At 36.8% G+C, this 18352-nt stretch overlaps 1 protein-coding gene across 5 annotated transcripts in view; it reads left to right on the forward strand.

Moving 5' to 3' along the window:
- Positions 1-18352, forward strand: part of LOC149704971 (uncharacterized) — a 209428-nt gene that overhangs the window by 185369 nt on the left and 5707 nt on the right. The window lies entirely within an intron of this gene.

Raw genomic sequence — 18352 nt, forward strand, 5'->3', positions numbered from 1 at the left:
AAATCTCAACAATCAACTGTAAGTGAAAACACCGAATAACTTTATCATACCTTCAAAGTCAAAACTAAAGATCTCGAAAAATTAGTTTTAGAACTCTACGCGAGAAAACGACTTAACGCGTTGTATATCAAAGAACAACTTAATGCCTTGCGTAAGATTTAAAAATAATATCTCACGCGGTAATCTAAAACACGATCTCCGACATTGGTGGACATTCTTTGCGACAGGTCTTTACGGCTTGAAAGGTGATGACCTAATCATCTTTATCGAGAGATTTTCTTGGAAGCCTGGGGTTGATATTTAGCCTGAGGGTATATTGACTGATGCTTATTTTATTGTCCTTATTTCAATTGGCTACATACCAGGTGGTTTAGGACCTTAAAAGGGGGCGTGGCTAAACCATTTGTATTGTTATCAATGGAATCTGTATTTGGAGTGATTTATGACTCACACAAACGTGTTAAGACATTCCATCGGCTTTTTTATTTATACGTAACCATGTTCAGATGTTCTATGGTAGATCGTGAAAGATAGGCTTATGCTATTTTAGGCTTATTCTATGGTAGATCCTGGTAGGCCTATATGCTGTATTAGTTCTTGAAAGATAGGCTTTTGCTAGGTATATTCTTTGGTAAATGCTGACAAAATATAGTCTTATGCTAGGTTATTCTAAGGTAGATCCTAAAGAAAGATAGGCTTCTGCTAAGTTATTCTATGTTAGATCAGGAATGATTGGTCTATGCTAGGTTATTCTATGCTAGATCCTGAAACACAGGCTTATGCTAGGTTATTCTAGTTGTATAGGTTGAAGAATCAGAGTTTGATTACTAACGGTTTTTCATACGATTACTACTAAAATACACATGAATATTGATTAAAATACTGGCATTTATATAAAAGTACCTAAAAGACACGATTTTTACCCTGCACAAGTGTCTTATTAGAAATTAATACTGAATTCCATACGAATATTACTAAACTACAAGGGATTTATATAAAATACATGCAAAAGTTATAGCTGAATTCTGGCTAAAATACACATGAATATTTATTAAAATACTGGAATTTCCTTAATACTACCTAAAAAACACCAATTTTACCATACACTAGTGGCTTATTATAAACTAATGCTGAATTTCATACAAATGATACTAAATTACAAGGGATTTATATACATTACAGCCATTCAATGGCGCCTAAAGATTGATTTTCACCACGTCTGTAGTAGTTTGTTGGGATGATGCTAATGGTGTTCGATTTAAGATAATTTTTCCTGAAAACGTAAGAACAAACGCCAGGTAGGGTGACTGATCCGCAATTAAATGGGTCTACGCTCGTAACTTTGAGTAGGAGGGACCGAAAAGTTAAACATCCTAAAAATAGGAGTAGAGTGTCGTTTTCGCAATAATAATAAAGCTCATTTAAAAAATTAAAGCCTTTGCCCTTACTGACTTCTGAGGTATGCCATTTCATAAAGGAGTCCAAGTTTTTCCTGGTAAAGTACTGGCACCCGTAAGCCTCTGTGGGGGGTAAAGTATTTTCTAACACATAGTTTGTCTCCTCCTGTCTGTCAATATCGAACGCGTGATCCACTACGTTGAAAAGGAAATGAGGAAAGTACCCTTTAGCAGCATTAGGGAGGCCGAAAGTAGCTGGAAACTTAGATAAAGCGACGGGAATAAAATTGTATGAGTCAAGGAATAATAGATTCGATAGCTTCATTTCTAAAATTCGAGTTCCGTTAATTTTCAATGATTCAGGTACAAATTTCTCGTCTCGGTTAATTATTTCCCTAATTAATAGCTGGTTGTCATAATTGCTGCCAAAATGGGATAATACAATAACCTTCTTTACGTCGAATAAGCTGACTAAATAATCTAAGAATAAAGCTATGGGTTTTCCACCAGTGAAACGTTGTTTGCGAGGTCCAAATTGGTTGCATCTGACGCAATTAAAATCTAGGGATTGTTCTTCTATACAGTCTTCGCAAACAGAGATACTGACGCATAAGATAGCTTGATGTTCATACGCCCCCGGCTTCTCTTGACATATTTTCGTCTGTATACATTCCACATCAAAGAAAACATACATTAGTTCAGGTATATTACGACGAGGTTTTTTCGAGGGGATAACGCTGGGGTTTTTGTCCTTTATCACTTGAATGTAGCATAAATGATCGCTGGGTTGATGTTTTCCACATACTTGACAAAAAATTTCTCCACAAGTATGGTTAGTCTTGCGGTTTGCGAAATCTATTGTTTTAAAACAATTTTTACAAAGGTAGAGCCTCTCACAAAGAGGTTTTTTGTTACCAGTTGGAACCAAGTGACTGTTATAACAGTCGTCACCCCAGAATTTTCGCAAACATGACCCACATGTTTTTTCACGGCCATGACAAATAGTGGGACGCATACATTTAAAGCACCAGTCGTTGCATTTATGAGATTGAATACGCCAGTAGGGAGTGAGACACTTCTCGCAAAAGTACTCGTGACTAAACAATGGTTTTAAATTTGTAATAACGTTGTAGTGATTATTTTCGTTAAGTAGAAAGAGGCGTGGTCTGGTGTCTGTAGGGTCATTTTCGCCTAATATTAAAATGGGTACCCTATTTTCGAATTTATATACAAAGATAGAGTAAGCCGATAAATATAGTTTAAATTTCTGGAACGAATCGGGTGTCCCGCATTCGTCTAAGGTGACTCCCGCCTTACGACATAGCTCTAAAGCGGCTATTTTTTGCATTTTGTTGTGAGGACCTGGTCTGGCTACTGCGATGTAATGGGTTTCGGCCTCTTTGTTGTTTTTGTTGTTCATGTAGTCACGATGCGAAATAGCTACACAAAGACTTCGGGCCAAACAGAGATTATCGGTACTCGTAATCCGACGTATTCCACGCCTATCTTTAGAGAAAATATTGAAGGGTTTAAGATGACGACGCTTAGATCTGCCATACCCTTCAGGAATTCTCACTATATGGAATATTATTTTTACGGGTCCTTGAAAAAAATGCTCAATTTCATCGTCGTAAAGCAATTCGGCTAGTTGGTCAAAGAGGATAGAGGGATCTACTTGGTCTAGTCTTTTAAAGGATAATTCTAATTCAGACCTGCAATTTGTACCTAAGCTTCTCAATGTTATTTGGACATAATCAGTGGGTAGATATTCGCTTAATACGTGATCCGTAATAGTATTTATGCTATCAACGGGGTCGTCAGTAATGTTTAGAACTAATTCTCTACCGTACATATTAAATTGTCCATAGAATTTTTCGCTCTGTTCCAAGATTTCGCAATGGGGGACGTCCTGAATAGGTGAAGGTGGGTAGCCGCCACCCCATTGGTCGTACGCATCGGCCTCGGCTTCTTCCGAGTCCACAAGAGACTCCTGTTCACTGGGTAGGTAGTCTGAGAAGTTCAGAGACAGGTACTCAAAAGGATCGTTTTGTTGACATTCCTGATTCAAAAATGCCGCCATCTCTATATCGTATTGTGGATTGTTGAAATCGGCGATTAATGTTTCTTCCTGGTTAGTGGGTAGTAATTCATTCCGGCGTCTTTCGATGCGTTCGGCGTAGGAAATATTTAAAGGTCTAGGAATTAAGTTACTTAAGTGGTTTAGTTGGTCAATTGTATCGCAGTCTTCCGGTGTTCTAGGGACGGTTCTCATGTATTCAATGACATCAAGGAATGTCTGAATTATATTTAAACCCCCATTCGTAATAAAAGTGGGTAAAGTTGATGGTACATTGGCAGGGTCGATGTGTAAATAGGCACATAGGAAAAAATAAAACTTGTATAATGAAGTTAGGGGCCAAGGCCTATTTACAGCTAATTCATCCAAATTCCAGCGAAGTGATTCGGGATCCATCTTGATGTTACGAGATCTAAAGTACGAATGCGATATTCTGATTTTTTCTCGCGTTATTTTATACTAAATTTCTCTAGGCTTATTAGCAGGGGGAGGGAGGTGGAGGGTTACCTACGCTTCTATTGGCCAATGGTACGTTGCCCTTCCGGACGTGTTTAAACACGTCTACTATTGTTTGTCAATCAACAATAGGTGACATAAGATTGACAGCCGAGTGATTTTAAAAGGTGGCAGATGGTAACAAAAGGATGAGCCATCAATAGATTTGGTAATTCAACAAAAGGATTGTAACAAAAGAGATGATGCGTCAATCCATTAGCGGGGTTTTTACGACATTACGTGAAGATGTATTGTTAAGAAAATATTTCTTCGATCAATCAAATATTGACAGGTCTATTAATAGATAAATAGGTCAAGTTTACTGTTGTATAATTTATTTTCTCGTAAGTCGTTATGGAGTCAAGTACACAAAGGATGTCGAGAATTCGTCAGATCATGGAGATTAATCCCCAAAAACTACTTATTGTATTATTTATTTTATTGATTTTGGGGGTACTGGAATTCCTTAATCTATGGTTTCAGAACTTTGACATAAAAATACGCCTACAGTCTAACAATGGAACAGTTAAGGACAATAGATATTTCGCAATAGCTACGTAAGAAATTCGGTATAAAAACCCCTGACTCGATAGACTAGAGTATCATTATTCGAGAAGACCTTAAACTCTCAAGATGGAAAATCAAGAAGCTCCCAAAAGGAAGATAGGTGTAACTAACGAACGTAAAATTAACGGGAGATTCCATATATCTAAAGAGTTGTTCTTAACAACTGGATTCGTGAACGGAACCCTGGATCCTGAGGTTCGTCTATGCCGGAAACAATCGGTAAAAAGCTTCGCCATTTCTACGGAAACCTGGGAAAAGCTGATGCCGCGCTTACCCGTTTTAGCAGGTTGGACCGCTGCCCATGAAGCCAACAATTTTGAAATAGTGTTAAACGACACCCCCAATGAAAAGACAACAGTTGTGGCATACCATAACACATGCCACATTAAAGACTTAATAAAGGAGGACTCAATTGTTTTGACCAGTATGGAAACAGCAGCCCTGAATCGCGTTTCAGGAGCTGTAAAGGAGCATCTCGTCAAGATAAATAACCATGCAATTGTGTTTACACACATGGCGGATATCATTATAGAGTTTTATAATGATATTTATGATAATTTATACGGGGACCACGATCGTATACCTTATTTAGATGATCAACCTGAGAAATTCGACGCAGTGGTGGGATATTTCACCAACTTTATAACGTCGTACCAGGTAGTGACGAAATTCAACAATGTTCTTCAAGAAGAAAATCTTGAAAACTATTTTTATAATTATAATTTATTTTCTGTAATTTCGGGGCAAGTAACTTATTTAAAAACACGTATGCATTTATTAACTCATTTTTAATTTTATTTGTATTTAATTTTATAAGTTTTATGTTTAAAATTTAAAAACCCGTATGCATTTACTAACTCATTTTTAATTTTATTTGTATTTATTTTATAAATTTTGTCTTAACAATAAATTGAATTGAACCGAAAAACTGTTATATTTTCTAAATACATATCATTTTAATTTTATACTTGCTAATTTTTTTATATTAATTTTTGCTTACAATAAAATGAATTGAACTTAACATCTGTTGTATACTCTTTTTTAATCTCTACCCTATTTTTAATAGTGGGGGAAATCCTATAAAAAAATAATTTTTTTTTATAGGATAGAGGGTGAGGGGGGTGGCGCGCGAGCCGTTGGGGGGCCAAACAACAACGCGTTCCCCCCGTTTCGCGAAACCGCGCGCGCGACCGCGTGTTAATTATACGCGTTTAAATATGAATATCTATTATAAATTAGTCTCATTCGAGTATTGAATATGATACCATTCACAACTCCCGGAAATTTGATTATTTTTGGTCCTTCGGGATCTGGTAAGACAGTTTTATGTAAACGAATAATAGAAAATAAGGATAAAATGTTCGAACCTAAAGTCGATTTAGTTGTTTGGCATTATAGTATATATCAACCTTGCTACGATGAATTAAAAGAAATGGGTGTAATTATGCGTCAAGGTGTACCCGATGTCACTGTATATGACGGCTCTCAAACAATATTAATCGTATTAGATGATCTCATGTTAGAAAATAAGAATAATATTTTATCAGAAATTTTTACTAAACAATCACATCATAGGAAATTATTCGTAATTACCCTTTTACAAAATATATTTGAAAAAAACTTGAGAACAGCATCCTTAAACGCTCATTACATGGTTCTTATGAAAACCGTAAGAGATCTTATGCAATTAGTGGCCCTTTCTAAACAATTGGCACCCAACAACTCTAAATTTATAGTAGAATGTTATTTGGATGCAACTGAAAAACCTCACGGGCATTTACTTTGTGATTTAACCCAAAAATGTCATCCCGATTTAAGGTTTAGAACAAATATTTTACCGGGAGAACAAATAGTCATTTATACTCCCAAGAAGAAAACTATATAATTAAACAACATTTCCGGAATTCAATCATTCTTTACGATGTCACCACCGAGAAAGGTCAAGAAAACATCGGGGAATAAAAAGAAAAAAAGTTTAGCCGTTAAAAATATCAATTTAATAGCCGCCTTGGGGCAATTAAAAAAACCTCAAAGATTAGCTATTCTCAAAAATTCTAATAGAGAAATTATTGACTCAATTAGCGAGTGTTGTCACAACGCCTTACAAGGCGCTGTCAATTTGAAACCAGACGTATATAATAAACTATGTAAGCATAAGAAACATATTCGTAAAATTGCTTGCAAAAATACTCATTGGAAAGAAAAAAGATCTATTTTATCTAAGCAAACCGGAAGTGGTTTCTTTAGCGTCCTTTTTCCAGTAATTTCGAGCCTTTTAGGCGGATTATTTGCAAAATGAATAAACAGTTAGTTTACGCTAATAAAATGACCCTAGTGCCTCTGGAACAACAGCAACAACAACACGAGCAAAATCCTAACCCACCACCCCGTCAATTAATAACAACAACAAACAATGATATTTCAAAAAACAATGCAGTGTTATCGGAGTTGGATAAAGAGATGAACCTAATTATCTCAAATCCTACTTTAGATGAAAGAACCAAGTGGGTTTTTTACGAGGAAGCCTTGAAACGATACCAGAACATCTTGAAACCCCGCTCATCGAATAAAAACGACAAATGGATTAATATGTTTCCACTGAAATATAGGGGAGCTGCGAGAAAAATATTCGATCACTTGGCAGATAACGTCCATAGTATACGTTGGGACGACACGGGGGCTCTTTTTGTAAATAACTTTAAGATCCCAGATTCCGATATAGTGCAACTAGTATATTTTACTATACATCCTACATTGTTCAATAACAAAGGCGTGCCCCCGTCACTCATCGCCATTCCCCCGACGGGATGGACGGAATTCCAACCCTTTGTCCAAAACTTTATCGTCCCGCCACCAGTTAAACCGTCGCCACCAGTAGCACCTGTGTCTATAAAGACGTCACCCCGCTCTGTACCTCAGAAGAATAAACTTCGACCACGAACTTATTTAAAAGCGAAGAAAAGATTAACCTTTGACAATAAAACGAGCCCTTTAATTTTGAAGAAACAACCTTATAATAAGACGTTATGGGAGGTCTATCGCGGCTCCAAAAAGAAGAAACCTTAAAGAACACTTATCTCAATAGTAAACACAAAGCCTCCTTCACTGGATTAAACCCTTTGTACAGGGCGGTTCAACATCTTGACATTTCGAGAAACGATGTCAAAGCCTTTCTAGAAGCAACTGACGTTTACACACTACATAAAACTGCTATAAATAAATTCAAAAGACGTAAAATCCCTGTATTTAACATCTCGGATAGAGTCGAAGTTGATCTAGCTGATCTGGGGTCAATCGCCAAGTACAACGATAACTACAGATACCTTATGGTAGGCATTGATTGCTTTTCCCGAAAAGCTTTTGTGGTACCCATGAAAAGAAAACACGCTACCGAAGCTACGAAAGCTCTCGAAATAATCATTGAACAAAGCAAGCCTAAAGCCATCTGGTCCGATTTAGGTAAAGAATTTATTAATTCAAGTACCCAAAAACTTCTAAAGAAAAATAAAATCAAATACGGTTCTATGACGTCAGAAAAATTCCACTGTCCTTTTGTAGAAAGATTAATTAAAACTTTAAAACATCGAATATTCAAAATGTTGACTCATTTCAATTCTCATAGATATATAGATCATTTGACAGACATAGTTAGAGGCTACAATGCCTCTTATCACTCCGTAATAAAAATGGCACCCGATAATGTTTCCCCTTCTAACGTTCTGGAAGTCTACAAAAACATTTACAAACCAGAATTGAGTAATAAGCCTACTAAAAAAGATGTCAAATTTCGTGTTGGTGATTTTGTAAGAATAAGTAAGCTTAAACCAGAATTTTCTAAAGGTTATGAACCTAATTTCTCGACGGAAGTATTTGTCATTTCCTCTATTCTGAGTTTCAGAAAACCAGTGTTATATCGTCTGAAAGATTTGGACGACAAGCATATAAGCGGGTTGTTTTACTCTGATCAGCTCATTCGAACAGTGGAACCCAAACTGTTTAAGATAGACTCCATACTCAAGAAACGTAAACGTAAAGGGAAATTGGAATATTTTGTATCGTTTATCGGTTTACCTAAATCACAGAACTCTTGGGTAACAGCCGAAAATGTCGAGAAAATCTGAATTCTATTTAACGCTACCTAGCGACGCTAGTATGGACATCTACCCTAATAACACTATGGGTAGTTACATCACTAAACTACCGGATCCTATTAATTTACAAGGACAGTGGGAAATTTCGTTAGTAGAGATAATATATACAAACAGCTTCTACAATGTAATATACAAAACCAATAAGAGAAAAACATCTGAAGATTCATTGGATGATGGCAACTTTAAAAAACCTAAAAACACCAAGTCATGCGACTTAAAATACCAGGTTGAACGAAAAGATACAATACTGACCAGATACGAAATCTATCAGCTGCATAATATACCGGCTGGTCATTACAAATCACTAAACCACGTTGTGGAAACTATCAATACTTCCAAAGTATGCGAAAAAACAGCTTCTTTATTTCATATTAATGAGACGACGGGACATGTAAAACTAAAAACCGATGCCTCTGGTGATACAAAAATTATCTTCAAAACCCACAAAGCATTAGCCGCCATCTTGGGGTACAAAGACCATCTCAATATACAAGGGGTGAGTGATAGACCAGCCAGGTTAAACTACCACGTACCATCTCAATTATATATTTATTGTGACCTGATCGAAGGGGAAATTGTCGGTAATATCCACGCCCCCCTCTTACGTATTATACCCATCGAAGATAAGAAACACGGGGCTACCGTGTGTCTTACGTTTGTCTCACCACATTACGTCCCTTTGTCAAAACATTACATTAGCGAGGTTGGCATTTATATAAAGGACCACATGGGTGAACCCGCTTTATTTCAGTTTGGACTGTTGCACTGTAAAGTTCATTTAAGATGTGCAAGTCAAACGCGCTAGATAACAAAAGATGTGTTTACACGGATTATTATACCCAACAAGCGATGTCAGGTGGTGGTCTGAGTTTTTACGTCGGAAAACAAGGACAACACGGATTCGGACAAAATGGCCACGGGATCGGGAGCTTCTTGAAATCTTTCGGAAGATACGTATCACCATTCTTAATTAAAGGGGCCAAATTCCTTGGTAAACAGCTTCTGGGCACATCGTCAGAGATTATAAATGACGTCGCCGCTGGAAAAGATCTCAAAACTTCCGCTAAAAGAAGATTCACCGAAACGCTGGATGACGTGCAACAACAATACGGTAGAGGGGGTGCCAAACAAAAGAAAAGACTAACTAAAAAGAAAAAAATTCCAAAGAAAAAGAAATCTATAAAACAAAACAACAAAAACAAATTTAAATCAGATAAACGTAAACTCTCATTCAAAACGGTTCGCGATATTTTCTCTCCCTAAAAAATGACTGAAGCTTGCAGTACTGGTTTCGATATTTTCACTACCCCTCCCCTTCAGACAGCCATCGAAAATTCCAAATGGGTTCCGTATCAACCTTTGACCTCCTTGAAAGGCGACCAACCTATTGAATTTGAAGTAACGTCTAGCGGCAGCGAATACGTGGATACAGCCTTAACAATGCTGTACACCAGAACTAAAATTGTATGTGAAGATGGAACCGCTTTAGCAGCCACTGACGAGGTTGGACCCGTAAATAATTTCCAACACAGTCAATTTGAGCGTGTCGATTTGGAACTAGGCGATTGCGCAACAACACCCGCTGCTAGTAACTACGCTTACACGGCTTTGCTTTCGGCACTGACGTCATACGGTCCGGCGGCTAAAGAATCTCATTTGGGGGCTTCTTTGTTTTACAAAGATACAGCCGGAAGCATGGATTCGCTTACAGGAAATATGGGTTTTGTTAAACGAAAGAAACTCACAGAATTATCCCAGGAAGTTGAGATGTATTCCAGCCTTTACGTGGACATGTTTAATATCCCTCGATACCTGATAAACGGCGTTTCTATGAAATTAAAATTACACAGAAGCAAAGCTGGTTTTTGTCTTATGGGTAAACTTTCCGCGGCAGGCACTGGTTATAAACCAGTCATCGTTGAAGCCATATTATACGTCTTAAAGTTGCAATTAGCGCCCAAAATTCTATTTGCACACGAACAAGCTTTAAGCATTAAAGCCGCCCAATATAGTTACACTAGAACGGAAACTAAAATATTTACAATCTCGCCTAATATCTTAAACACATCAATCGGGAACATCTACCTGGGTACCCAACCCTCACGGATTACAGTTGCTATTGTAAAGCATACCGCTTACAATGGAACATTGGATAGTAACCCCTTCGACTTTGGACATTGGGATGTCAATCATCTAGCAGCATTCATCAATTCCGAACAATACCCATCCAAAGCCTTAAGACCCAACTACAGTAAAAAGCAATTTGTCCGAAGCTATTACACTTTATTTTCGGGGTCAAACTCTCACTACAATGACAAGGGGAACAATATATCTATGGATGACTTTGCCTCGGGTTACGCCATATACTGTTTAGACTTAACACCGGACGGTTACGCGAGTCATTCTGATCATTGGAGCCCTACGAAGCAAGGACAATTAAGATTAGAATTGGGATTTGCAAAACCCACACCCACTACTCTTAGCTGTATCGTATTAGCCGAATTCCAAGCTTTGTTACAAATAGATAAAAATAGAAACGTGTCAATCGTTTGTTAAACAAATAATGAACGCCGATCAGATAACACGCTTTCTACGATTCACGCCACATTTCCTAGGTGTTTACCCAAGTGATTTATTACCCGAAAAAATTGACAAGTTTCCTTCATCCATTATAATAAATTTAGACAATCACTATAAAGACGGATCCCATTGGGTAAGCCTTTACTTCGATGGAAACAGAAGAGGGTATTACTTTGACTCCTTGGCTTTAGGAAACTTTCTCCCTTCGATTAAAGAATTTGTTAAAAGAAATTCAAGAAAATGGTCCTTTAACAAAAGAAGACTTCAAAGCTTGTCAAGTTCGACATGCGGACTATACTGTATTATGTATATAATACAAAGAACAAAAAGAAAGAGCCATAAATCATTCATGAAGCAGTTTGGACGAGATTGCTTGAAAAATGACATCATTGTTACAAACATGTTGAAGCGCGCCCGTAAAGAATAATCCTTTTGTTAACAAATACTCTTTGTAATTTTTTAAAAAAAAATAAATGTGTCACCCTTTTTTTAAATTTTGTTTTCTTTTATTTCGTATATTAAAGGAGGGGGAAGGTAAAAAGAGGGGGGGGGGGGGTAAAAAAAAGGGGGCGGGGGTAGTAAATTTAGGGGGATATAACTCAGATAAACCTATCATCATATTCATTCAGCATCATGAACTCCGAGCTGCAAAGGTATCACTCTTTTTACTCCTGGCCCCAAGATGAAAACTATAAAAAAGCTTTAAGCAGCGCGGGTTTTTATTCGTTACATACCGATGATCTAGCTCAATGTTTCGAATGCAACGGGATTTTGCTAGCCTGGAAACCGACCGATAACCCTTACGAAGAACATTTAAAACATTTCCCCAAATGTAATTTCATCAGAGGTGGGCCTACTAAAAACATACCCTTTACCATTGATGAGACAGAAACGTACACTAAAAATATAAAAATCAAGACTGAAGAAAAAACGCCTGAAAAATCCCAAGAAAACACGGAAGAAACTTATCATACCTTTAAAGTCAAAACTAAAGATCTCGAAAGATTAGTTTTGGAACTCTACGTTAGAAAACAACTTAACGCTTTGTATATCAAAGAAAGGCTTAATGACATACGTAAGATTTAAAAATAATATTAAAATTTATCTTCTTCCTTACGAAGATAGAAGGAATTATTTTAGAATAAATGAAATGCATTTTAAAATGAAAATTGAAAAAATATCTTTAATATTAGAACCTATACTTTTAAAGAAAATAAAATAACTTTTTACTTTATATTATGGTCTTTATTCCTACAAAACCATCTTTTGTTATAAGCCTATATAATCTATCAATCAAATATTGACAGGTAAAGAGAGGAGATCGAAAAAACCCGACTCCTCCCCCTTGAGTGGCCGATATTGACAGATAAAAAGAGGAGATCGGGAAAACTCGACTCCTCCCCCTTGAGTGGCCGCCATCTTGAATTACGCCATACTGGCTGCATATTCTCTGATATTATAAAATTAATTGTTAGTTGTCACCGCTGACATCCACTTGGATAAATAGTTTGAACCACAAAGTTAATAATTAAAGTGGTTTTTGACCTGTGAAATTGCGCAATTTCCAAGATTAGTCTCGTGTCCTTTGGACCGACATCTTGTTTTATTCGAAACTGATAAATCGCCTAGAATTAATTTTATCCGCAGCTCGTTCATCGATTTTTCAATTAGTTTGTCATAACGTTATAGCGGATCCTGTCGTACCACCGCGATTCGAGTTCGTTGAAAGCATTTGAAAGAGTTTCTACATGAATTTTATTTTATTCGTCTTGAAGCGCGACGAACGTCACGTGACCATTTTTTTATTAGACTTTATACCTAAAGAAATAAAGAATGGAGACCATAGGGACCAAAGTATTACGTTACACCTGTGTATTTCCATACCATAGTTTGGTTATACGACATGACGGTAAAAATTTGACACGGGTACTGTAGACAGAAAATGTCTCTTGACAGAAAGCCCAGGAGAAACTTTAAAGAGATACTTAAATACAATACCACAGTACTATTTTTTATTTGTTCAAAAGTTTAGTTCAAAAACTGTTTATTTAAAAAAGTGTTGTAGGTTTACTCTGATGTTATCGTTCCCAAGGTGTTTATTTGCACATGTAAAGGAACTTTCTATTTAAGTATCCCTTCAAATTTCTGACTGGAACACCCCCTCAGTTCAACTGCAGGCAAGGCCACTAGGGGAATCGTACGGGCCACTTTTATAACATTGAGTTTCCCCTTTCAGTTTTTATGAGAACGTATGGTAGGGGCACGAGAAGCCAAGTGTGACGTCGTAAAAAAAGTTACGCTTATGTCCTTATGGGGTGCGGGAACTCCCAATGGACAGTGCGTGAATAGTAATATGATAACAGGTTTTCACCACGCCTAGTTCTCCCTCACCGTTATATTGTGTAAGTAATCCCCTTAATTATATATAGTACGAATTATTAGAATTAATTCAGGGTAAGGTATGCAATGACCGCGGTTTGGTGTACAAGCAAAAGCAAATAGAATCAACGGAAAGTCAGCAGGGCTGAAGGAAAACTCGGGCGATGCGTGATTCACCGTGGTAAATTTAGGGTGTTAGAACTCGCGTATTAATACAAGTCAGAGTACGCCGGCAAACCTAATTACATTTACCATCTCAGGTTTGAACTATAATCATCTCCAGGAACGAAAAATTTAATTGATGCCTCGAGTATTTATATCTTGGAGAGGAAAAAGATAATGTAATATTAATGTAGAGCGCTGATTGGTCGAACAAAGAAGCGGTTGAGCTTCCAAAGTACATCGGTTTGTTCTGAGCGTTGCTTGATCGATATTATCATAAGATTTGTTCCATAAGTATGACACTTCTTATGATTCGTAATGCTAGAGACTTACAGCTCGAACTAGTTCGAGAACGACGGAAGCGAGAATTGAAGTACTACACTCGGTGGTTAATTTTGCAGTCCATCTAGTCCTATTTAGTCTATACTAAACCCCAATTTGACATCGCCTCACCAGGCGTCACTTTACGTCGAATCTATGACCTACCTCATTCACTTTATGACAAGCTCCAGTTTGTTACCTGCGACAAACTTATGGAACATATCTTATGAACTTATGATATTATTCATGGTTGAATTGGGAACATCTTCATGTTTAAATTGATAGTTCTAACAATCTCCAGAGAAATTATACTCTACTCAATCTTTCGACGGTCGTGACTCTATTAGGATATTTTAATGATAAAATTTTAACAATCCCTCGTCGTTGGGCGCAAACCCCGATGTAAATCGTAATGGATGTCTAAATGTTCCCAAGTTAAGGCCTTAAACCTCGTGGTGAAAAATCGAATTCGGTCCAATGAGTCGAGATTGAATGATTTTCTTTCTCAAATGCCTGCAATTTTAACGGGGGTTTTGATACTGATACGGTTGACTCCTAATGGATAAACTGCTGCGTCTTCCCTCTTTTCGGAAGTGCTGATGGGAAAAAGTGCCTAGGGTGTGTTTTTGAATGGAATTTTGGGATATTTTTATCAAAGATGATCAATACCATAAATTTAGTCGATTGATTGCAATACTTATTCGATCATTATTGATAAAAATGACACTATAGAGACGTATAAAACGGGGCGACGTTCGGTTTTTGATGATGGGTGGTTAGTCATTCCTGCTTCTTTAAATAAATTAATTCCCGGTGTATAAATTTTTTTATACAAAAACAAAAAAAATGGAAAATATTTATATTTATTTGTATACAAAGCTATAAATTTGTTTATACGCAAATATCTTTTTAGGCCTATTCGTGAATTTCAATTTTGGAGAAACTAAGTCTCACCAAATAATAATTTTTTGATATATTTAAATCCTTTACTACACGTGGGGTTTTTAGGTATGTTGTCCAAAGGTGTAGAGGTGTACTAGGAATCTAAACACGTTTTTTCGCTAGGATGATGTGCGTCCTTAAAGAACACACCCCCTCCTACCCTAGACTTGATCCTATTGTTATATATATATCACTTTTTTGAACTCATAAAGCGTTTCGAGTTCTATCACAAGGCCATATTAAATTCCGAGGGTTTCGTATATCATCCGAAGCACCTTGTTTTCTACCTTAATATATCTGAAATTGCAAAATCGTTTACCTACACTGGTGGTAGCCGTTTTTAATACACACTCACTGAAAACCATTTTTTCCGCTCTGTTTCCCAAAGCTTAGAAATATATCTTTTATATTTTTTTTTGGCAATATGAATATACATGTACGACCAATGTATATATACCGAAAAGCTAAAATGGGATAAAAATGATTTTCTTGTGTAATATCGTCGGAAGTTAAGACTTCCACTATATAGAGTATTACATCCTCCATTTTTTTTCCTTCTGCCTCTAAGAATCATCTTCTTCTTTTTTATCTCGAATTTGACAAAAGATTTCCAAGATTTTTCCCAAAATGGGATTAGAGATTTTTAGACCGAAAAGAACGGATGTGTATGTGTGTGTGGAGGAGAAGGAGTAGATCTTAAACGCGCATTAAAACCGAGTTTCCTCACTAATGGCCGTGACACGTTCTTTAAAGGTTTAAAAAAAAAGAATGGTCGTATCTTTACAAAGGGATAGTTTCAAATTTTGTTACGATTTTTCTTAGTTTTCTAGGATGGCTGCCATTTTTCAATATGGCCACCGATTTTAAACCAAATATGATACAAAGTATAATGAGCTAGTGTACAAAATTTAAATAAACTCTGTTAAAATTTACGACAATAATCGCTTCAGGACTATTGAGTTACATTTTTGGCCACTGTGTTCCGAGATAACCCCGAATTATTCAAAACACTAAATAGTAGAAAGACAGTTTAACCGCTTCAAAGTATACGAAATTTCAAGAGATTCGGTTGAAAGTTTACAACAGTTACCGCTTTCGGAAGTAAAAATCATCAGTGTATATGGACAGAGCCTTTTACAAGAATGTACAATATTCAATAGTATATAGTTCTGCAGGTATATATTTTCCAGATCTTAAATCCTTGCAACTACACCTTTTAAGTACTCTACCAAATAAACTATAGTCGGGACAAAAAAGTCTCTTAGTCTTTAGGTTCTTGTATCGTCGTCTTCGTCGTTATACTTCGTCGGCAACTACCGAAAGGTGGCGTGAAACGCTAAAATGTACCTTTATAAAGTCGTTATCGACACGAGAGAGAGAGTGTGGATTCCGATTTCTCTATAGTGGAAAATTGTGGTAGGGATGGTAAGACTGTGGACTGTGGAAGATGCTGGGAGAGAGGGAGAGAGAGAGTGGAAACTCTACAGTCTAGAAAAAGAGACGATAGGGTGGCTTGCCCCAGATAAGCTTCTCTCTCCTCGGGATTTTGACCACTTTACGCGTCTTTGGATCCTTTCGGACATTTTCTACAGAAAATTGACTCTCTTCGCTACAAATGATATCCCGGATAGAAAATTTCATTTTTATCCCCCCTTCCATCCTCTCCAACATGAGAGCGAATCAAGATGTCGCGTTTTATCAGTGACGTAACCTCTCTCCTGTCTTTGATTAACTAAAAGAAATATATTTAATTCCTTCATTTATTTTGTATACTAAGTATTTCAACTTTGACTTCAATCAAAGCTTTGCATTATGTAAGTTAACGCCATAACAGGGGAAACCTGCCTTGGGCAGGCTTAAGTTCTACGCAAACCGAATTATTGAAACTGTAGAATAGATCAGGTGATGATCACACCAAGAAGTGAACAGCGTTTTCCTTTGTGTACATGTAATAAGGTTAAGCAGGATTTGAAAAGCCTCAGCCGAAATTCCCCATAGGTGTTAGGTTTACGGAGTTCATTTACTCCTTGGGTAATTAGCTCTTCAATATATCCAAGTCTATTTGACGTCGTTACGTAACCCTATATAAACGTATTAGATGCGTATAGTAATTATAATGAAAGGGGGGCTTTGTGCAGTTTCAAGCGATTCCACGCTTCTATTTGTTGTCAATCTCTAGCGCCCTTAACTGGAGTTGATTGTCAATGACAACGTACGTAGCTGAGCTGTTTGTCTATCAATTTTGAGTGCACTATTCGCATTTGGCGAAATATAGACTTAATATAAGGCTTTAAAGTCTGGGGAAAATTGTAAATGTATTAAGTTCTTGTTTACGGACAACAAAGAGACAATCGTAAACCTGAAACTAGGCTTTACCGACGATAATACTCTTTTTTGAAAGAAAAGAAGAAGAGTAAAAGTCCAATCCCTGAGTATCGTAGAGACATTTTTGGACGTATAGTAAATCCCCCTAACACAACCATTAGAAAACCCCTACTCCATTTTTTTAGACGTTGAAAAGTAGTTTATAGCCTGGTTTTGGTAGGCCACTCGCGCGCTTCTCTCGACGAAGGCAGTTAAAGTAATAATAAAAAGTAAAAAATAATAATAACACTTCAAGAAAGTTCTTATATAGAGCGAACGAAAATGGTATCGCATGGTTCCTAGGGACTCTCGTAAATTCATCTATTTCTTATAATCCGCACACTTGAATTCTGTGTATTATAAAGACTTCAATGGGTACACCTGTTACGAAACGTGAAAAAAAAGTCACTTAGGAAAAGTTGAATTTCAAAATTTTGTACGAACCCTGTCTTATCTTTTCTTAGGAAAAAATATCTATCCATATTAGGACGATCCACAAAGTGACGCGACTTAATATCTGATCGTGGGAGTAAAGTATTAAAAACAAAAAAGTCGGTAATAAGAAAAGGGTTTTATGGCTTATTTCTTTGATTGTCAGTGGCTGGAAGATGTCTGCGGATTGGAATAGTCTTTCTTACACAGTACATACTAGTTCAGAGCAAATTGTTTCAGCTTTTTACGTAATTGGTAGACATTTTTCTAGACCACATTCAATCTATAACACAAAGGCTCATTTGAAAATTTTAACCGCAATATAAGAACTAAAAATAGCGAGAAAAACGACTGTAGGCTTTTTGTGTCATGTGACTGACCAGAAACGTCGATGCATCAAATCCCGATGATGGTTTCATACACCCTTAGAGAAATGCTCTCTAAAAAAGCTTCAAAATAACAAAGCATGATTAAATATATCTCTT

This window comes from Phalangium opilio, unplaced genomic scaffold, assembly GCF_054372755.1.
Source record: "Phalangium opilio isolate 3A_F unplaced genomic scaffold, DU_Popi_V2 ptg000014l_1, whole genome shotgun sequence".
NCBI classification, from domain to species: Eukaryota; Metazoa; Arthropoda; class Arachnida; order Opiliones; family Phalangiidae; genus Phalangium; species Phalangium opilio.